This window comes from Peromyscus maniculatus, chromosome 5 (assembly GCF_049852395.1).
Source record: "Peromyscus maniculatus bairdii isolate BWxNUB_F1_BW_parent chromosome 5, HU_Pman_BW_mat_3.1, whole genome shotgun sequence".
In the NCBI taxonomy this organism is placed as follows: Eukaryota; Metazoa; Chordata; class Mammalia; order Rodentia; family Cricetidae; genus Peromyscus; species Peromyscus maniculatus.
Genome location: NC_134856.1, coordinates 3,380,578 through 3,404,706, shown reverse-complemented (window position 1 = coordinate 3,404,706; position 24,129 = coordinate 3,380,578).

Sequence of the window (24,129 nt, the reverse complement as noted above, 5' to 3'; positions counted from 1 at the left end):
ATGCTAGTTCATTTCACAGCCTCCTCATTTAGGTTTAGAATATGAGTGATAATCCCAAGAAAAACCTCCTTCTTCTAAAAGTTGTAGAAACATCTGTTTCTATTTCTTCCCTCTTTGTGATAAACGTGTTTAAAAAAATGAGACGTGCTAATAAGGCCTCTCTCGGGCAGTGTTCATTTTAGTAGTCTGTTTGCACCATTGCCTATGTATCCTGATGCATGCTTTCAGGAATAAAGAAGAAAGCATTTGGTCAAAACTCATGCCAGTCTCCAACTTACACATGAGCCCTCAAATGTTCTAAGAGAAACTTCCCAACTTTCCAATAGGGGGAGACTATGGCAACTGTCAAGAGATCAAGAGATGTTAGTCATTAAAACCATTGTGTCAAAAGTGAATGCACAAGCACAGACTCTGTCTCATACCTCATTGCAATAAGATCATGATTTATGCTTTATCAAGAAAAATGTTTTTAAAAGTTAGATCTACTCTTGTGATAATGCAATCCCTCATGACATTTTCTGATTGGATTTAACTGCCTGGAGGCTAAGATTTTTCTCTCTCTGCCTGCCTCCATCCCTCTCCCGGCTCCCAGCCCTCTACCCCTATTGCTCGTTTTGATAACATTTTATATCACAAGCCCGTCTCTATGTAAGGATTCAAGACTGATTTGAATTATTGTATGAATTATTGCATGAATCCAGAATGTCATATGGAGAAATGGTTAGCTATATTTTGAGATTAAAGAATTAAAAAGAGTTTAGAAAAAAAGAGACAAGATAATTACAAATAAACATACAGAAAAGGGCTTGCTGAACTTACAGGTTTTGATACTACTCCCCAAACTGCATATTGTGGATTGATGCTTTAGAAACATATATTGAACTTGTTCTGCTAGGAACAAGATGCCAGTTTCAAAAGCTCTGTTGATAGCAAGGGCAGAAATAAGGATCAATGGCCTCCCTTCCCTTGTCCATCCATATTGACTACTGATTGATACCTAGATTTAGCTAGGTTTTACATGTATATGATTGTATATGTATAGTTATGCTAATGATTATTAGCTATAAAACATTTAATTCAAAAATAGATAAAAAATTGTGGAGTGTATAAAAATTTGGCACCGGCCATCCTTATCTAAATTGACTAATTTTAAGACAGGGTCTCATTCTATATTCCATTTTGTTATGTAAACCAGGGTGGCCTGCCACTGTAGCAATCCTTTGGCTTAGTTTCCTGAATGTTGTGATGGCAGGCATGTGCCATGCTGCACACTGGTAGACAAATAAATTTTATGAATACTGCCCCAGTTAATATTTCTTAGTTATTTTCTTATACAACCATAATTCCTACAGTTGTTGTTGCTATATTAAAAAATCTTGGGAAATTAATTGTTCAGTCATGACTTTATTTTTGAGGCATAGTATAGCACAAGCTAGCAATGAATACAAAGTAATTCTTCTGACTCAACTACTGAGTTCTGGAATTATTACAATATATATTGTTATGCACATTTCAATGATAATCTTGTGATACTGGCACAAAATCAGAAGATTACATCACTGAGGGGGCTTAAAGGATTTGTAAACTGAATCAAACAGATTGGTCAACAACATTACAACACAAGAATCTCAATTAAATTGTCATTGGACATGGTTCCATGAGTGGACTGGTTGATAATAGCATGGGAATAGACAGTTTTTTAAAGACAAGGAGTCTTAAGATAAGGAGGTCCAGGAATGTCCTGAATGGGATAATTGAGACATGTACTTTCTTAGGCAGGAGACATAGATGAGGAGAAAGTAGGCTATCTTCAAAAATCAGCATTAAGTGAGAATTTTATAAGCACAAAGATCCCTCTAACAGATGACTGATGCTATAGGATATTTACTGTGAAAATTAGATCATAGATTACCCTTACTTAGTTGTTTTTTAAATAATTAGGAATATGAATGTATGAGTTTGGTAACAGAGAGTTGTTTTTATTTCTTTTTATAGATTTTCTCATGTTTATTGAAAATAGACTTTTTTTTTCATGTAATATATCCAGATTATGGTTTTCCCTCCCTCTACTCTTTCCAGTTCCCCACACTTTCTCTTCCATCCACATACTTTCCTTCCCTGTCTCACACTAGAAAACAAACAGGCTTTTATGGAACTATAATGAAATATAATTTAATTATAGAAAATGAAAACTAACACATTAGAGTTGGATAAAACAAACAAACAAGGAAAACAGCCCAAGAGAAGACACAAAAACAAAAACCCACTTGTTTACATACTCAAAAATCCTATAAAATTGCTAAATTGAAACCCTTAATATATATTCAAAAGACCTATAGGGTAGAAAAAGGGAAGAAAAATATACAAATAAAATCAAATTAAAATTAAAAACAATAAGGTAAAATTAAAAATATAAAAGAGGAAATGTCCTGACATGACATTATGAGACACGGAACCTACAAAGGTACCATGAGTTTGTTTTCTGTTGGCCATCCTGTACTGGGCATGCAGCCTACACTTAAAAGATTAGTTTGTTTCTACAATGAGACTCCATTCACGGAAACTAAATTTTCATTTGCAAGTTGGTAACAACTGTAGATTGCATCTGGGTTAGGGATGAGAGCACTTGTCTACTTTTCCTTTCAGCTCTATGACCCTACTTGGTACAAATTCATATAGGCCCTGTGCATGTTGCCTTAGACTCTGTGAGTTCATATGTGAGTTGATCATGTTGATTTAGATGGCCACATATGTTTTCTTGGTGTTCTCCATCTTATCTGGCTCTTATAATCTTTTTGCCTCCTCTTCCCCAGAGTTCCCTGAGTCTGGAGGAGAGGAATGTAATGAAGATACTCATTTAGGGCCAAGTGTCCAGTGTCTCTCATTCTCTGTATAATGTCTAACTGTGGATCTCTGTATTTGTTGTCATATGCTGCAGGAGGAAGCTTCTCAAATGATGACTTAGGAAGACCCTGATCTATGAGTATAACTATGTCAATAAGAATCATTTTATTACTACTTGCTATTGCTATTTTTTTTAAGAACAGTAGTATTGGGTTTTTACCCCAGGGCCTTGAAATATCTAGTATCAGGTTCTTTGTCACCCAAGCAATGTCCAGTATGGGTTACATCTAATGAAGTGGGCTCTAAGTCAAATCATATATTGGTTGGTTGTTCACTTAAGCTTTGTGTCATCATTGTCTTAGCATATCATAAAGGCATCAAACCAGTGCAGATAAAATGGCTTTTGGCTGGGTTAGTTTTTACATTTCTGTTTTGGTATCATGGATAGGTGAAGAGGACATTTGTAAAGATGCTAGAATACAGGGTAATAGGAATTATATAGGCACCAGCATTAGTTTTCATAGCTAATGAGTTGTATTGGTATTGCCTTCTGCTATGGTGTCTTGCTTCACATTTGTGAAGAGCAACCTATAGTCTTGGCAACAGCCTAGTTTGCTTGGCAGTTCTCCTAGGACTTCTTTGTCTATCATCTCAACTATAACTAACCCAATCCCAGTACTGGAAGCATCATTTGGTGACAAGAGATGAATAGTGTGGCCATCATTTGATGGTTTCATTTATATTGCCTTCATATATGCATATGATTTGGGAAGCTTCTATTGTATTATATTTCCACTCTGCTAGCCTGAAGGCCCTTAATTTTAGCTGGATTTCCCCTGTATTCCCTCCTTTGACCCCTTCTTCCAAGCTCTATCTCTTCACTTGATATTCCCATCCCAGCCCACATCCCACCCTACATCCCACCCTGATTCATCCAAAACTATGTATTCTGTTTTCTTTTCCTAAGGAAATCAAACTGTTCCCTTTGGTCCCTTACTCTGTACCTAGCCTCTGTGGTTCTTAAGATTGCAGGACTGACTTAAGAGCCAATATCTATATATAAGAGAATACATAGCATATTTGTCTCTCTGGATCTGAGATAAATCATTCAGGATTATTTTTTTTTCTGGTTCTACCTACTAATCTGTGAATTTCATTATTTATTTTTTTTTAATTGGCTGAATAATGCTCCATTGGGTAAACTTACCACATTTTCATTATCCATTCTCCTATTAGGGGACACCTAGGGTGGTTTGTAATTTCTGGCTATTATTAATAAAGCAGAAGTGAGCATGACTGAGCAAGTGGCATAATGGTGTAATGAAGAATGCTTTAGGTATATGCCCAAGAGTGATATAGCTGGAATTTGAGGTGAATAGATTCCCATCTTCCAAAGGACAGCCATACTAATTTCCATAGTAGCTTGTGCACTTTGCATTCCCATCAAAAATAAATGTGTGTTCCCCTTACTTCATATCCTCACCAGAATTAGCTGTCATATTTTAAAATTTGTCTGAGACATTCTCAGGGGTGTAAAATGAAATCCCATAGTTTTACCAGTGTTTCCTTGATGACTAAGTATATTGAACATTTCTTTACATGTTCCTCAGCCTTATGAGTTATTTCTTTTGATAACTGTAACAGTTTTCTAAAACTAATCTCTCCTCACAAATTTTATTAATTTTAGTACATTTTAATTAAAATATAATTTATCATTTCCCAATTTTCCTTTCTTCTCTCTGGCTTTTCCCATGTTCTCTCTTTCCAACCCTTTCCATGTTTGCTTTCATATTAATGGCTTCTTCTTCCTCCTCCTCTTCTTCTTGAATGTATATAATTCCTGGTGAGGCCATTTTAGTTTGCATGTGCATGTTTACAAGGATGACCACTCATCAAAGAAGCTTCTTTTTATAGCAAATGAAACCAACACAGAAAATCATAATTTAACACAATACAAAATCAATAGACCATGGGGTCCACAGCCCAATATGTACATCTGTAGCACAGCTCCTGCACTATGGTCAAATAACACAGAGAATGAGGATACAGAAAAAAAAACTATAATAGCCAGAACAGCAGGAACTCTGTATGTGACTGTCTCTTCTAGGATTGGCTCCCTAAATACTGAAAGTCTAAAGCAATCATTTTGATTTTCAGTAAGAAATAAATGAAGTAAATGTCTAGAAATGGAAGCCCTAGGAGCTTCTTAATATTACACACATTCAAGAAGAACTGCTGTATGGACTTTCAGACAAAATTCTTGAAAATATTTATTCTTTTATTTTTCCCATTTTTCTTGTATTGAAAATAGATTATTTTCTCATGTAATATATTGTGATTATATTTTCCACTTCCTCTACTTCTATCAGTTATTCCCTACCTCCTCCTGATCCACTACCTTTCTCTTTCTTATTAGAAAAGGCTTCTAAAAGATAATGACAATACATGACAAAATAAAATATAATATGATGAAGCAAAAACTATCATATGAAATGTGGATGGAAACCCAACAGCAGGAAAAGAGTGCCATGAGCAGGAACAAGAGTCAGAAACTCACTGATTATCACAGTCAGGAATCTCATAAAAATATTAAGCTGAAGGTTATAATAATCCATAGAGGACATAAATCAGAGCCTTACTTAGTTGATTCAGAGGGCCTTGTCCTCCTGGGGTCCTCCATCCCTCTGAAGATGAGATCCCCTGAGCTCCTAGAGGAGGGATTTAATGGACAACACCCACTTAGACTTCTCTTTCTGTGTGATGTCTTGCTGTGGGTCTCTACATCTGTTCCCATCTACTGCCAGAGGAATCCTCTTTGATGATGACTTGATAAAGCACTGTTCTATAAATATAGGAGAATATCATTAGGAATCATTTTATTGACTTTTTTTTAAACAGTAGTGTTTGGTTTTAATCTAGGTCTCTGGGCTATCCAGTCTTTGCTTCCTATTTACCCAAGTACATATCAGAAGATGGAAACATCTCCCATGCTCATGGATTGGGAGGATTAACATAGTAAACATGGCCATCTATATATTCAATGCAATTCCCATCTAAATTCCAACAGAATTTTTTACAGACCTTGAAAGGACAATTCACATCTTCACATGGAAATATAAAAACTAAACAATAAACAAACAAACAAAAAACAACAATCCATAATAGCTAAAACAATCCTGAACAATAAAAGAAATGCTAGAGCTCTCACCATCCCTGATTTCAAGTTTCACTATAGAGCAATAGTAATATAAACTGCATGATAATTGTTGTTAAAACAGATTGATCAGTGGAATCAATTGAAGACAGAGACATGAATCCACACATATATGGACACCTGATTTTTGAAAATATCTATTCTTTGGGGGTTTTTTGGTATTTTTGTTTGTTTATTTTGTTTTTTTGTTTTGAGAAAAACAGGGGAGAGCAGCATCTGGTGAAGGCCAAGACTACCAGTGATATATTTAATAAACTTTGGTGAGACGAGCCTCTTAGAAAATATTTTTTGTTATATCTAGTGAGTGTCATAATACTCTTGTATTGGATAACCAATAACATTTCTTGAGAGTGACCTTAGCTAAGATTCTTAGCCACAGGTGATAAGGAGATTGAACGGGCCACCTTCTGTATCAAGGTAAGACTTCCAGGGGAGAGACTGGGACACCAAACCAGTTACAAACCTTTGACCTACAATTTGTCATGTCTACAGGTTGTGTTGAAGTAAAGATGATACAGAAATTGTGGAAGTGACCAACTAATGGCTGGCATAGCTGGAGACCTATACCCTGAAAGGGAGGTCACCTCTGAGGGCCAGGACCCATTGACAGGATACCCCAGAGACCTGGGATAGAACCAAACTCAGTTGCCAAAAAAAAGTCAATGAAATGACTCTTGATGATATTTTCCTATACTAATAACTTGATGCCTAGCCCAATTGTCATTAGAGAGGCTTCACCCAACAACTAATAGAAACAGGTTCAAAGACCTACAGTCAAACACTAGAGGGACCTTGGCAATCCTATGGAAGAGTGGGGAGGAAATATTGTAGGACCCAGTGGTGTCAAGGGCACCACAAGAACAAACTAACTTGTGATCAGAAGGGCTCACAGAGACTGAACCAACAACCAGGGAGCCTGTTTGGGAATGACCTAGGCCCTCCACACATATGTTACAGTTGTGTAACTTGTTTTTTTTTTTTTTTTTTTTTTTTTTGAGACAGGGTTTCTCTCTGTAGCTTTGAGCCTTTCCTGGAACTTGCTTTGTAGACCAGGCTGGGCTCGAACTCACAGAGATCCGCCTGCCTCTGCCTGCCTCTGCCTGCCTCTGCCTCCCGAGTGCTGGGATTAAAGGCGTGGGCCACCACCGCCCGGCGTAACTTGGTCTTTATGTGAGATTCCTAACAGTGAGAGCAGGGGCTGTCTCTGACTCTGTTGCCTCCTTTAGGGACCCATTCCTCATACTGGATTGCCTCATTCAGCCTTAATAGAAGAAGAAGTGTCTAGTGTCAATGCAACTTGATATCCATGGCTAGCGGATATCCATGGGAAGCCAGGCTGTAGCTAAAGAGAAACAGTGAAGGATGAGTGGATGCAGGTGGTGGGGGTTACTGGAAAGAAGGGAGGGAGGGGAATCTTTGATTGAGGTGTAAAATCAAAACAAAATATGAATTAATAATGGCATGTATCATAAAGTTTGATGTTTCCTCTGTAATTTGGTCTGTGTTAATTGCAATCCATTGAAAGAAGAAACTTCTATGAAGTGGCTTGGGAGATGCACTGATCTCACTCATATTTGGTTTTATTTTCAATAATCTTTTAAGTAACCAATCTAGTAGTTCAGAGTGAATTATTACAGATAGATTATTGTAAACTTACTATTCATTTCTCCTCCAAAATTTTTCTGATGATCTTAGGGGAAATGATATATATATTCATAATGTGATACTTTGTAGAACTACTCTAATTATTCTTCTAATTAGTTTGTTATACTTTCTACAGTGTAGACAACCCTCATCTTATTTTCATGGCTGTAGCTGTCATAACTTTAAGTATTTGATGTATAGAATAGATTCTTTTACACAGAAGTGCAAATAAAGGTTTGATAGATTGATATAGAATATTTCATAACATTGCTAATTATCTTTTCTCTTGAAATACAAAATTACTAAGTTTCAGTAAGGGAGAATCGAATGATAATAATTAGTTTTTAAGAAAGAATGTATGTTTAAATTGAGAAGACACATTGAAATAAATTCCTATGAAAATCATGAAGCAGTTTAATATATATCAAGTTGTGTGAGTACTTCTGCCACTTCTATGACATCTTTGATTTGGGGGGGGCAGAGCTAATTGCCTAGGAAATGCTTCATCTTGGATAGAAGCTATAGTGCTCTATGTCATAAGAAACAAAATAAGTCAATTCTATTGGAATTTGCACCGTAGAAAATGTGACAACTGTTGGATTAATGGAAAAAGTCACTCGGGGGCACATCTACTATAGTGTGTTCCAGACCTGAATGCACTTTATCACTTTCACATAATCATTTTAGGTTTTCTTCTATTTTACAACATCTGTTGGCTTGGATCCTGTGTTGATTTGTTCGTCTTGTTGGAAGGCAGAAGCAGAACACCTGCCTTCACAGATGTTTCATTTCTCAACTAGACACTGAGATGTAAACTGATGAGAGGAGAATTGGTTGAATTTTTCATACATAAAATTTAAATGCAATTAGCAGACTTCCATGTATACACAGAATTATCAAATAGCTTATCAAAGGTCCACAGAATTAATTAATTTTAGGCTATTTACAACTTACTAGGGACTTTTACTTTGTTATGCAGACTAAATTCCTCTACCACATTTCCCTTCCTTTGGTCCCAAGCACAGATATGAACTCTTGGAGGAGAACGTCCAATAATACAACAATGTATTTACTAAGTATTATTTTAAATGAGCTTTTATGTGATAACGCATATGTAGATCTCCCTATAGGAGGAAATACATGACACAATGCATGTAATTCATTTTCGGAGGAGGCTATTATACAGAAATAACAAAATTGCATCACTCAGTTGAGATAAATACTCATGTTGAAACTATCTCACACAATATATATTGACACTATTTCCATATATTTATATGTGTTAATGAATAGTGTTAATATTAAGCAAATCAGAATAAAGAGACATACTTTGCCTTTCTTTCTCAGTACTATTTATTTTAGGTTTTTGTGTTGAAACTATGAAGTTATCCAAATACTAGGCAGTATTTATATTCAACCATGAGGAATTTATTGTAATTTATATTTGTTATGTTTATATTTGTTTTCATGCTTTATTGTCTATTATTTTATATGAGAATATAGACTTAAAGAAAATCAGAACTTATCCCCTGACCTCCACATATCCAGGTAAGCTTATGTACACCTTCATGAACAAGTAATAATTTTTTAAATGTAGAAACACATGAAATTAAAAACAATATATACCATATAACTCAATATATCTAAAATAATTGTTTTTCAAAATGTGATCAGTATAAAATTATTAGTGAGATATTTTTAGCAAGTAATTTAGATGTGGTATATTTATTATAATCACAGCACCTCTTGGTTTGGAATAAGCATATTTCAAATGCATTACATTCCTATGTGACTGGTGACTAGTGTAATGGGCAGGAAAGTTCTAGAACATAGAATAAGATACATATTTTCATAATATTTTGCAGTGATATTTTTATAGAACTTTGTAGTTCATCTTCTAATTAATTTGTTACACTTTCTACAGTTTAGACAACCTTCATCTTATTTTCATGTGTGTAGCTGTCATAACCTTAAGTATTTGATGTGTAGATAGATTCTCTTGCTATTACAAAAAGCATAGATTCACTTACTATTTAATCACTGTGAAGACATGCTAAAACCAAGGCAAATCTTATCAAAGCAACCATTTAATTGGTGGCTTGTTTGCCTATGTATCCGGTTAGTCCATGATCATCATGGTGAGAAACAAAAATTTATGGCACTGGAGCAGGTATTGTGTGGGAGTTTGTTGAAAAATAAGTTCTATATCAGGGTTACTGGTTAGGAAACTGAAGGTGTGGCTCTGTAAGATATATGAAGAGAAATGATTGTAGTGAAGTTACAATGATGTTGGAATGATAAAAAATAACTAATAAAATATAATATAAAAACTAGTTATCTGGTATTCATATTATGTCAGGAACTGTATGTAATCTGACTGATTGTGAGCTTGATTTGGAAATATGTAGCAACTTGAAGACCCTGGATTTTCTTTTGACTGGGAGATCCTAGAAGCTATTCTCTAGGATGATTATGTAGAATTGTGTTTTCAATACTGTGTTTAAAATCCAGGCCACTCATGTTGTTGCTAGGAGATGGTAATAAAAATGTCAACATTGTCATTGAATGAATGAAAAATAATAAATACAACTGTATAACCACTGAAACACATTGGAAATGCTGAAACAGATAAATCAGTCTTGATTTTTTTAAAAGAGTCATCTATTATTAGTAACTGTCTACATTGCTTGGGCAAAATACCTGGAAAATGCAACCTGCACAAGGAAAAGATACTTTTTCCTAGTTTGAGAGTACAGTCCATCTTAGTGGGGAAAGTATGTGAGCAGAAATGTGAAACATACTCAAGAAACAGAGTGACAAAAATACTAATGTTTAATTGCTTTCTCTTGTTTATTCAGTGCAGAACCAGAGTCCATTTGGTGGTGGTAACCACACTGAAGTGGCATCATTCCATCTCAACTAAACTAATCTAGATTATTCCTCTCAGACATGCCCAGATGATAAGCTAATCTACATAGTCCCCACAGGAATTTGCAGAGATGTGTCTTCTAAGTGATTTTAAGTTTCTGTCAAGTTGTCAATCAATATTAACATCACAGTGTCTGTTCAATATATTTTCAAAAAAATTTAGGCTTGTATCCATTTTATACCAATAAATATTTCTAGGTTTCATTGAAAGTGAATTTCTCAGATAATAAGCTAAGAATTATGAATCTTTCCATACTAAAAGAGGTCTTTTGCAACTTTACATTACATTCATCTGACAGCATACCTGTCAAAAAGCAAATTGATGGATGAAATATGAACATAACATTTAAACACACTCATAAAATGTAGTCAGAGGCTCAAAGTAGAAATGTCTTTTCGGGCTGAGTCTTTATGTTAAACAAAAAAGAGATGAGACTGTTTAAAATGTGTCCCCAGAGACTACCTCATTGTGACTGCCAGTGAAGACAATGGTCTTTAAAGCAGGCTTCAGATCTTGACTTCTCCATGAATACCTAGCATTATATATGGACTCCCATACACATAATATATACATGCCATAGAGATTTTTCAGCAATAGATCAATATTAAGAGAGGTTTAAATTCTTCTTTCAGGGATACCTTAAGGAAAGACAGTTCAAAGACAGCTCAAAAAGAGAAAAATGAGGTTCAGGAATGTTCAAAGCTGAGCTGGACATGTTTCACATCTATAACCCAAATACTTGGGAAGTTGAGGACCAGACTAACCTGAGCTACAAAATAAATGGGTAAGCTAGTCAGAGAGGGAGATGAGAGAATAAGATGCTGTCTCAAGTCAGAAACTTTATAGAAGTGATAGAAATATCATTGATTGTAAAAGTATCTCTGTCAGTTGCAACCTGATTCTATTAATGTAATTAATGACCATATTTCCAGGTTCCAAGATAAAAGTTGTCAAGGATGTCAACACTGCTACTAATTAAGGACAATTAAAATTTGGAACATTTACAATGTCTATTTCCTGACGATGCCAACTGGGTATCTTTAGAAATAACCTTTTGAAGAGTAATGTGAAGGACTGGACAGGGTCAGCAGTTATTGGGTACGGGCTTGTGACTAAGCAACAAGTTCTGTGTGAAACACCCTTCAGATGGAATTCCTAAAACCGCTGTCTCCTTTCAGCTGCACAAATTGAATCTGTTGGAAAGTCACCAACTATGAAATACAATGTGATAATTACTGTACAGTTTGAGTAATGGCATGCTGGATAACAGTACACATTTGGATTCAATAAGGATTGCTGTACTGATTATTTGGTGAATCTGTAGAGCTTTAAGGGCCATTAATATCCCAGTGCCGAGCAGTCTGATTTATGAGTATGTTTGACTTTTTTTGCAAACTTAGTTCAATGTTTTTTTCCTTAGTATCTTAGACCAAACTACAGAATTTTGGCGTTGTTGTAAATGTTGTTCCCTCTATTTTTTATTTTTCTTTAAGAGTTAAATGAATATAAACTTGGAATTGTTGAAATGGACATGTTATGACATTGCTACAGTGAGATGATAATATAAATGAGATATCACATATATTGACTCATTTCAAAGAAAAATTGTAAGTTCTATCAGTAGAAGAAACAGCATTTACCAATAAATGAATCTCTGCTTGTCCCTGAATAATCCATGAAAATCTTCCAAGCACGACTCTGATTTTCAGAAATCTTAGTTGCTAATGACTAACTCTCAAGTTGCTAAAATTAAAAACATCTCCTTACAAGGAAGAAACTGTTACTCAATGAATCTTATCCATTGATACAAATCAGCTAATCCTTCTGCAAAGCGTAGATCCTCTTTTTATGACACCACAGCAGTTTCTAAAGTGGAGTTCATACCACTCATCCACCCCCAACTCAAAGGCTTTTTCTGTCTCAATCCATTCAGGGTAATTTATGTTACCAGATCAGCAGATGTTTCCAATTTCACATCTACATTTCCTTCTAATCATTTATCTCATTAAAAAAAAAAAAAAACAGCTTTAGTGAGGTATAATTGATATGTAAAAACTTCATGTTTTTAATGTGTACAATTTCATGATTTTGGAAATAGAGAAACACCCATAATAGCATCCACATGATGAGGAGAATGGATTTCACCTAACACCTCTTAAAGTGTGCACCATAAGACGCCGATGTGTATTTGTACACATAGGTGGTCAAGACCCTTAGAGTGAGATTTTCTGTTCTAGTCCTTTCTCAATAAGGTTCTTTTTTGCTGTTTGTTGTTGTTTAAACATAAATGGGCCTGTGATTCAGTGATAAAATACTTGCCTAGCATGTAGAGGACTATAATTTTGATATCCAGAATCACAAAAAAATAATAACTAAACTAAAATAAAATAAAAGATTGAAAAAGAAATGCTGAGGTGTCTTTCTGTATGCTGTAAATGTGTTGCTCTGATTGATTGATAAGTAAAACTCTGATTGGCCAGTACCCAGGCAGGAAGTATAGTATAGGCAGGATAAGCAGAGAAGATAATTTTGGAAAGTGGAAGACTGAGTCAGGAGACTCTGCCAGCTGCCACCATGAGAAGTAAGATGTAAAGTACTGATAAGCCAAAAGCCACATGGCAACTTATAGATGAATAGAAATGGATTAATTTAAGATATAAGAACTAGAGAGCAAGAAGCCTGCCATAGCCATACAGTTTATAATTAATATAAGTCTCTGTGTGTTTGCTTGGGTCTGTGTGGCTGTGGGCCCCAGCAGGACTGGAGAAATCTCCAGCTACAAAGAAACATATTTGATTTACAGTTCATGGGCAACATGTATTAATTGAGCAAATGCATTACTGATAGATTCGAGTTATTGCTTCTCCTACTACAGGTGGGCTTCAATTAAAGAACAGAAAAATATAATCCAAAGTATGATAGCCAGCCTGAGAACTGGAGTTGGCCAGACAGACTAAAAAACAACTTTTTAGCTCTAAGTTACAATGATTTGGATTTTTTTTCTGCCACAAAATACATTTGTTGTACGATGACTGCCAAGGTCATGTCATAGGATGTGGGGTCTTTTGGAGGTGATTGCATCGTGTTTGGATTTGGAGCCCTAATGGATGGGATTATTACCCTTACAAAAGAATCCAGGGAGTCCCTTTACCACACTGACCTTTCAATGACACTGCAAAAAGTTCACCATCTGGGAGTTAGGAAGCATTTCATCAAAGCCACAGAATTTGCCAACTCTTTGATTTCAGACATCCTAGCCTCTAGCAACGTGAGAAATGAATTTATTTTGCTTATCTGCCCTCCAGTTTGGGGCATTTTTATAGTATCTCAAACAGATAGAGATGGAAATATGGAATTAAGAAGTTGTACACAGCTGCTGGAACAAACACCAGAAAATGTGGAAACTACTTTTGAAGTGAACATAGAGATGAGAGGAATTTGGAGGCACCTGCTAGCAAAATATCCCTTATTTTGAGAATTAAAGGCTGTGTAGAAGAAACCTAAAGAAGTTCTTGAGAAAGGGTCATTCTTCTAACCAATTAAGAAATCCTGAATGGAGTGTTGGTAGAAATATTGAAAGTAAAGGCAATTCTAATGAACTCTTAGGTGCAAATGGGTAACATGTTATTGGACAACAAAACAGCTGCTGCCTGCTACAAAGCGGTTAATAACTAGTCTGAATTATGTTCATGCTCTATGGTTAGAAGGAAGAAACTGTAAACAAGAGAGCTGAGTATTTTAGAGAGATAATTCCTAAGCAAAGCATTGAATATGTTTTCTCATCTATGCATAGTCAAATATGAGCATGGAGAAATTAAAGATGGGATGCTTATTCAAAAGGAAAGAAGAAATAAAAATATAATGAGTAGAGTTGCTATATTGATATTGAAGACAATGGGAGAGTCTGTTTAGGAGAAAATGGGCAGTGTATGGCTAAACCATCCTGTAAAATTAGCCAGGTATGTGAAGGAAACCAGGGTCAAACATTCAACATAACGACCCCAACAGTAACCCAGAAATAATCAACATTAATCCTCTCATCATAGCCCTGTGATCAAAAATCATTGTAGAAATTCAGCCTCAGATATTTCCAAGAAGAACTGTGTAATGGAGTTCCACTCATGACACCAGATTCCCACAGCTACTTGCAAGATCTTTTGACCACAGAGCAATGTTGTCACTAAACCCAGGAACACAGCCCTGTTAAAGAAGGGGCCTGGACACAGAGTTATGGTAAGTGTAGGGTGGTCCAAAGCCATGAGAAAATGTCTCACCAGAGCCATGGGGATCTACAACTAACTAGCTGGCAATGCTCTAGAAGGAGAAGGGAAGACAGGAGGAGAAAACTTCCCCTTTAGTTGATCCAAAGGGTGTCTGCTCCAGTAGGCATGGGAGGCAGCCAAAAGCATGATTCTCAAGCCTCAAATTCTGATGGAATTTATTCTGTTGAGCTTCAACTTGCTTTAGAACTGCTAAGTCTTTAATGTGACATATTCCAACACATTTCTTCATCTGAACTAAAAGGGGAATGTTTAATGCTATGTTGTCTCACTGTCATATGTTGAAAGCATATACTATATTTGACCTTTAGTTACATTTACATATGGTATATTGTTACCTAAGTAAGACTTTGGACTTTGGACTTTTGATTCAAACATGGGATGAGCTTTGGGGCAACTGGGATAAAACAAATACATTTCAAATGCAAGGTAGACAAAATGCTATGGTTTAGATTACTGGTCTCACACAATTCATAGTCTGAAACTCTAAATCCAAGTTAATCATATTAGAAAATGAGTCTTTGGGGAGGTAAGTAGGTAATACCATAAAAATAAGTCAATTTAAGATCAGGAAATAGTGTGTTCTGGACCCCTTGATTTTAGATCTCTGCATCTGTGAGAAACAAATGTCTGTTTACTGTCTAGAAACTATCAGAAAATAATATTGTGGTGTTGCATTAAACATGAATACATGTTCTGTAAAAACTGTGACTACGTAAATGGTAGAATACCACTTCTATATCAAGCAAGGTATCAGCATTTATCTGTTTTTTTATGGCTAGATTTTGTTTACTAAGTATCTGTGAATGTTTCTTATAGATATGTGTGTATGGTACATATTTGTGTGATATGATAGTAGGTAGGAGTAAGCCACAGCATGAATATGGATATTAGAAAACAATCTTAGGTGTCTTATCCTACTGTCTACTATCTAGTTATCTATTTATCCTACCATCTACTATTATCTACCTTGATTGAAACATAATCTTCTTGTTATTTACTGTGGTACATTCCAAGCTAGCTGATCAATGAGCCTCCAGGGATTCTCCTGTCTCTGTCTCCCATTTCATTATAGTAACAGTGGGATTACAGATATATATTTCTGGATTTATGTTAATTTCAGGAATTTGAACTTATGTCTCTACCCTTAAATGACAAAGACTTCTAACTGAAAACATCTTCTTGTCTCAATGTTTAAGTTTCTAATTGTTGGTTACTTTATCATCTAAGAATCTTTGCATCATTATGAAATCTTTCTATTGCTGCCTTATCAGTAGTTCATTTAGTAAATCTCTCTCAACCTCAATTACTTCATATACACAGCATTTTAATATGCTACAGTTTCATAGATTCATCAGTTAATTTAAAATAAATTCATGTATAGCTTCTTAGAATTATGATTTGGTACATAATCAAGTTGTATCTAAATTATTTTAATTACATTCAAAATAATGTAAGAATGTCTTTGACAGGAAGATGCTTAGAAAATATAGCAAGTTGCAAATATGAGGGGGTGTGGCATATGAAAAAGGCAACCATTCATAACAGTTCTTGTTTATGCCAATTTACTGCTACTTAAATTATGCATTCGACAAGCCTAAATAAAATTGTCATTTAGAAATGACACACTGACTTAGACATATTGACTAACATCAACTCTCAATAAATTTTAGTATTGACAGAGGCAATTGAACCATTAATGATAGCCTGGCCATGTAAGAAGCTTGTATTTATGAGAAAGTATTGACTTATATGTAGCTAAGACAGCCATGAAATAGAAACCCATATGTACAGATTAGGCAGGGAAATTAGCAAGTATACTTGTAGATGTCACTCCTCTGATTTTTCATAGTCAAAGCTAATGAATATGTATTTGCATAAGCTGCTCAGAGTTATTACTACATATTATATGGTATATCTTGTATGAATGGTGACACTTGAGGAATCCACAAACATTAATCATAGTTACTAGCAATACAGTCACATGAAAATCAATTAGCCTTTGCACTGCCTGACATAAAAAACTAACACATTATTCTTGCCTTACAATATATTCATTTCTCAGCACCACATAAACAATGTTTAAGTAGGAAAACTACATCTCTTAGAAAACATGTTTGTGGCTGCCTCTGGATGAAAGCCAAGGCCATGATTATGAGGTAGCGAATTCATTATATTCCAAACTATTACCTGTGGGCTTTGTTTCATTCAATTTTACAGAGTTTTATAGTTTACCTATAAAATGAAATGGTTCAAATTATATTTATTGTGACTCTTAAGATTTTTTAATGTCACTCAATATGAATATATATCAGATTTGAAAAGTAATTATTCTTAAAGTATGAAGAAAAATGCAAAAAGAGAATTCTTTTTTGTTTGATTTGAATTGATCCTTTTTATAGCATAAATTCCAACTCTTGAATACTACTTGCATTTTTTTTGTGTGTGTTACAAAGTTCTTTAGTAAAGCCTTTATCAAATCTTCAGTGGAATTGCTCTGTCTCTATCTTTTCTTTTTCACATCTGCTTCATGGACAATGCTTGCTTTTTCCTCGAAAAATCTTTATTTAGCAATAAATTGAGAAGATTTTCAAAATCAGGAAAGAATAAGGGGATCTGGGAATCACAAAGTTATCAAATGCAAGTTGCCTTGTTAAAGTGTAAAATGATTGCAGCGAATGCTACTCTAGGGGAACAGTGCCTTGCCAGTGATTTCTGTTAATGGAAACAACTGATCAACTCAGAGGAGACGTTTGCTTTGTGATTACTGCAGCCACACCATTATTCAACATCTCAGTCTCACTTCAATAGGAAAGTTGGAGTTTAAATGCCCAGTGAGGCTGAGTAATCTTGAGTTGTGGACTACACTTATGTGATTCAGAAGTGCCACTTGGAAGCAGACTCATCCCTGACGTTTAAATTGCAGGATGTGAATCTGAACTTGAAGATGATTAAACTTTTTTAACATATTTCAGGATTTTGGAGATCACTTCTGGAGAGAAGCAGTTAATAATTATTTTTTGACAATTACCTACTGTTGGTTTACTGGATGATTATACATATATTTCTCTATAATCTTTCATTATATTGATAACTGCCAAGTAACTGCTTTAGATAATAAAATTTGCTTAAATACAGCATGTTTTCTTATTTGAACCTTAGATTAAGGTAAATATGCACCCTAGCTCTCAAATAAAAACTTATCCCTTTTCAAGACTGTACACTTAGAATACAATAGAATTATAAGCATTTTCCTAAAGTTTTCAGAATTTTTTCCTTTTCAATAACATATTTTCATTAAACATTTGTTGGCCCTTGTTATCATTATAATGAAAATTCTGTCACACTTTTAGCTGAAAGCACCTTATAGTCTCTCAGTGATGTATTCATTTTCATTGCCTGCCAAGCAAACAGTATTACCTTAATACATTTAACATGAACTCATATTCCTTTACATTTTCCAAAAATGTAGTAAAAGCCTGAAATGTCTTATTCTCACCACAGAGAATCTAAATAAGAAGAAAATCTGTCCATTTGGCACCTCACAGTTTGAGCAGAGCAATGGAGATGCTGAAAGAAAGGACCATGAACATAGGGGAGGATTGCTCTGCTTGCACCAAGGGAGCTCAGAAAAAAAGAAAAAAGAAAAAAAAACTGCAATACTATCAACATTTAATTGCTCAAAACAGCATTTCTATGGTTACGTACCAATCTTACGTATTTTATTTCACAGTGCTATTCTCAATAATTAGAAGTATATGATGACACAATATTACTTTTTGTTTCTAATTAGGAAGCTATCCCAGAGTCACCTAATAACAATGCACTCTAAACTGAAAAGCAACCAACTCTGGTGCCTCGTGCTGGTAACCTCAGGACTGTGAAGGCTGATACAAGAGGATTGCCATGAGTGCAAGCTTAGCCTTGGGTATATAAACCATTCCAGGCCAGCCTGGGCTATGACCTGAGAATCAGTCCCCAGAACTAACTAAATAAATAAATAAATAAGATATAGGCTAATTAATGATAGCTTGCATTTATATATAGAAGGTGTTCACTGTCACTGTAGAAAACACTGTGTCCATTTTGACAGCCTCAGAATGATTCTACTTTGAATTTTATTAGGGATGCCAAATCTATGTAGTAACTTAAGGGAATAAAGCGTTGTAACACAGGGATTCTTCTTGCTGTTTTTTTTTGGTTTTTGTATTTTCAATATGAAAAATACTGTAAACAGCCTTGGTATCCTCCTAGTACCACCAGAGATTCCAGGCTCTGACACATTTACTTTTTTTTTTCATTTTTTAAAGTTTTTTATTAAATTTAATTTTACATATCAGCCACGGATTCCCTTGTTCTCCCCCCTCCCACCCCCCACCTTCCCACCCCCACCTCCCCACTCCCCACCTCCACCTTCCCCCCAGCCCACCCCCCATTCCCATCTCCTCCAGGGCAAAGACTCCCCCGAGGATTGAGTTCAACCTGGTAGATTCAGTCCAGGCAGGTCCAGTCCCCTCCTCCCAGGCTGAGCCAAGTGTCCCTGTATAAGCCCCAGATTCCAAACTGCCAGTTCATGCACTGAGGACAGGACCCGGTCCCACTGCCTGGATGCCTCCCAAGCAGATCAAGCTAATCATCTGCTTTATTTATCTGGAGGGCCTGATCCAGTTGGGGGCTCCTCAGCTATTGGTTCATAGAGAAAGAGGAGGGTTTATATGAGTGAGAATTGTTGAAACCAAGGTTGGATAAAGCACAGGGACAAATAGCCAAACGAATGGAAACACATGAACTATGAACCAAAGGCTGAGGGGTCCCCAACTGGATCAGGCCCTCTGAATACATCTCTGAAGTATTCGAAGGCCACCTGGCCAAACATTCCAATTGTCGTGCTAGAAACCCCATCCAATGACTGAGGGAACTGGATGCAGAGATCCAAGGTGAGGCCCCAGGTGGAGCTCCAGGAGTCCAATTGGTGAGAAAGAGGAAGGTTTGTATGAGTGAGAATTGTTGAGACCAAGGTTGGAAAAAGCACAGGGACAAATATACAAATGAAAGGAGACACATTTACTTTTAATTGTTGTCTTACCTAACATTGCCTCCCATTGCACATGCACCCAGCCTCAGCAGAGTGTTGCAGTGAATTCTTTCCTAGCCTTCAATTCCTTGGGTCTTGACCAACATCACATAAGGCTTCTATTTCTTTTTTTCCTATTTATTTGGTTTTTGGCTTTTTCCCTTCATATTAGAGGAAGTCTAAACTATCTTAGCAAATCACAGTTGAACTTTATTTCAGTCTGAGCCACTTTTTACCCCATAGAGGAGTATAAATAACATAGAGGAGACATATAACAAGTTGTATCAGAGTTTCAAATTCAAGTTCTCAGCTGGCTGAGGTATTGTATATGTAAAAATTGACTCAACTAATTTGTAGCCAAATCAGCAAATTTCACAGTCAGTTCGTTTTTGCTTTCTCTGCAGATTCCAAACACACTTCTGATTAGTGTTAAGCTATGCGTGGAAACCTGGTTTAATTTCCACCAAAGTGGCACTTCCCCCTGACTATTGTTTCTCCAGAAGGCAGAAGAGACATTCTATGAATAGTACTACACATCTTCTTTTATTGGATGTTACCAAGTTCCAAATGTCCATGCACCTGATCTTTGACACAGTCCCTTGGTAAAAGGTTCCATGTTAAAATTCATCTGGAAAAAGAACAAAATTCAAAGCACATAGCACCTAAAAAATCAATTTCTCCTTTGTGGACTTATGTAATAGGATGTTTTTATTACATAATTTCAAGTAAAGTAAAAAGTGTACATTCATATACATTTTCAATAACTTTAAAAGCTAGTTAGTATACGGTTGTATCGAATTTTATTTGTAAGTGTGACAGGCACAAAAGTGTCACAGGCACAAAAGTGTCATTTGTAAAAAATCCCTTTAGTTTTTTTTATTTATTCATTTATTTTTAAGATTTGCTGGCAAATGATCTTACATTATCAATAATACTTTACTGAAGGTAGCAAAAAGATGTTAAACCATTATTTGGAATCTTAGCCAAAGATCTTATCACCACAGACAATTCTGACTGTACATGCTCTAAGAAAATCAAATTTGGTCCTCTGAAATATTTTTTTTTAATTTTTTCATAGGAAATCTATAGACTATATTTATATAGCTCTTACCTACAATGTGCTTACCATTTTGGCAATTATCTTTAAACTTATCTTCTACACTTGTTGCTTTTTTCTAAAGGAAATTTTATTCATTTTAGATAACAAATACAGATCCTCCTCTCTTCCCTCTTCCTGCCCCTCCTGCCTTCTCCTCCCAACCCACCCCCATTCTCTCCTTTAACAAGGTAAGGCTTCCTATGGGGAGTCAGCAGAGCCTGGTCCATTCAGTAGAGGTAGGTCCTAACCCCTCACCCTGCATCAAGGCTGTGCAAGGTGTCCCACCTTAGGTAGTGGGCTCCAAAAAGCCAGCTCACGCACCAGGGATGGATCCACATCTCACTGCCAGGGGCCCCTCAAACAGATCAAGCTACACAAATGTATCACTTATGCAGAGAGCCTAGTCCAGTCCCCTGGAGGCTCCACAGCTGTCGGTCCAAAGTTCACGAGTTCCCACTAGTTTGGTTTGACCCTAAGAGCGACACGTGGGTTGTCCTGGGAAGGGGACATAGATGAGATCGCCATGAGTAAACTGAGGATGAGGGAGAGCAATGAAGGTAGGGGATGTGGGATGAGAACATAAGAGAATGGGATGGCCAAGCTGGAACGGGGACAGGGTGGCAGAACAATGAAAGAGATACCATGATAGAGGGAGGTATCATGGGGATAGCTAGAAACCAGGTGCTAGGGAAGTCCACAGGTATGCACAAGGATGATCTCAATAGATGACTAACAATAGTGGAGAGGGTGCCTGAACTGGCTTATTCCAGTAATCAGATGGGTGAATACCGTAACTGTCATCATAGAGACCTCATCCAGTAACTGATGAAAATAAATGCAGAGATCCACAGCCAGGTACCAAGCTGAGCTCTGGGAGTCCAGTGGAAGAGAGAAAAGAGGGATTCTATGAGTAACAGGCCTCAAGTTCATGATGGGGAAACCCACAGAGACAACCAAACCTCTGAAATAATTTAAAGTGGTTCATGTAGCTGGAGTTTCTCTACGGGTCCCGCCAAGCCTCTGCAGTCCCGCATCCCACTTAGAAAGTAAACACACAGACGCTTATATTAATTAAACCGAGCTGTTTTTATATTTAACTGTTTTATTAATAGTTGTTTTAAAATTAACCCGTTTCTATTAATCTATAAGTTGCCATGTGGCTCCTGGCTTACCAGTATCTTAACATCCTCTCATGGCAGTGTCTGGCAGTGTCTCTCTGCCTCAGCCTTCCACTTCCCAGAATTTTCCTCTCTCCTTGTCCCGCCTATACTTCTTGCCTGGCTACTGGCCAATCAGTGTTTTATTTATTAACCATTCAGAGAAACACATTTAACATACAGAACATGCCACAGCAGGTTCAATTATTTGAAAAGTAGGAAGTAACAAGCTTGCATAATTAGTTCCCTGCATCTGTCTATCCTAAAGAAGTTTTGAAGAAGTATATTCAAGAAGTGCATATTTAAACTTCATATTGTGTATACACTAAAAGTAGCAATCTTTAAATGATCATCCAAACTCAAACATACCAGGTCAATGCTCTGTGAGAAGTTAGCTATGTCACTATATACATGTATACTTTTATTAATCTGCTTTTTTCCTGTTTTACCTTCCCTATTCAGTCTGGGTTCTGGAATAATTCTGGTTACCACTGTTTTGCTTTAAAAATGAGATGGTACTAATTATTCCCAACAGTGATTGGATTAAATGTTGCTGAGGTTTTATGTGGCTTATTGATCAGTAACAATGATCGTTTAACCATGGCAATCCACGGAGCTATGGATTTTCCTTTCTCCTTTTATTTTTTTTCCTGAATGTATGTCAATTACCTACTTTGTACATGTGTCAGTATACAAACATAATCAAAACAATTGTACTAACAAAATCTCCTGCTATTATCTGTCCCCAGGTTTCAACTCATAGTTGCAGAGGTAGCATTGATATAAAGGATAACTGGGTTATATGTATCCTTGTGAGCACACTACATCCCTATTTTCCCCCCATTCTTCCTATACACCTTCCTATTTACTCAGGTGCTTATTGTAAAATGTGACTGTCCATCATCCTCATGTTATGTGCAATTGTTAAACTTATTTGTTTGCGTGCATGTGTTTTTAACTTACATGTGTAGTATTTTACTACAGGTCCTATCTGCATTGTCTCTTCTTCTATGAGTATGTGATTTTAAAATTTAACATCTTTATTGTGCAAATCTCTAACTTATTCCCCACAGCAAATGTCTTAATAATGGTGTTTAAGTAATTGACAATCCTGTTAGACATAAAAATATTTTATGGGAAGTGTGACTCTCAGTGGCTCTTGTTTTTTGCTACTGTATAAGTAAGCTAGGGTTATTACTTAGGAAGGTCTTCCCTGCAGGTTTAAAGTACCACAGACTGAAAGCTCTCATGTTTTGATTCAGTCATGCTTGAAAACTAGCAGTCAGATTCTGAGTCTAAATTCTTTATATCTTAATCTATATCTTTATTTTATAGTTTTCTTAATATGAAATTCATCTTACTTCCTTGAAGATTATCTGTTTTTGGCTGATACTGGTCATTTCTTTAGTAATGAATTCACTGGAACCTGCTTTGGGATTTTATTTTCATTTCTGATTTATTTTATTTATTACTTCAATTTATTTATTTTTTTCTTCTTACCAGTGAGGAAAACAGAAACTTAACATACAAGTAGAGAATAAAAAGTTGATTTTTTAAAAGTGTTTTCTTAGGCAGTAAAGTGAAAGTACAAGGAATGATCAACTGAAGAAATCCAATAAACTATACATTGATCAACAATTAAGCTATTGGACAAATGGGATTCAAGCTGCAGTGAACCCTTTAAAGAACTGCATAGATATACCCCAAAATGTTCTTTCGTATCATCTCTACAATAACCCCTGCAGCTTGTAGTTGAGAGATGCTAAATGAATTCTCTCATGCCTCCACTGACTGTATCTCTACTCTCAAACAGGTAACTAGTTGGTATTGGTGAAGCCTGAATGCTACTGGCCATTAACTTGAGTGGAATGCTGAATATTTGCAGGTT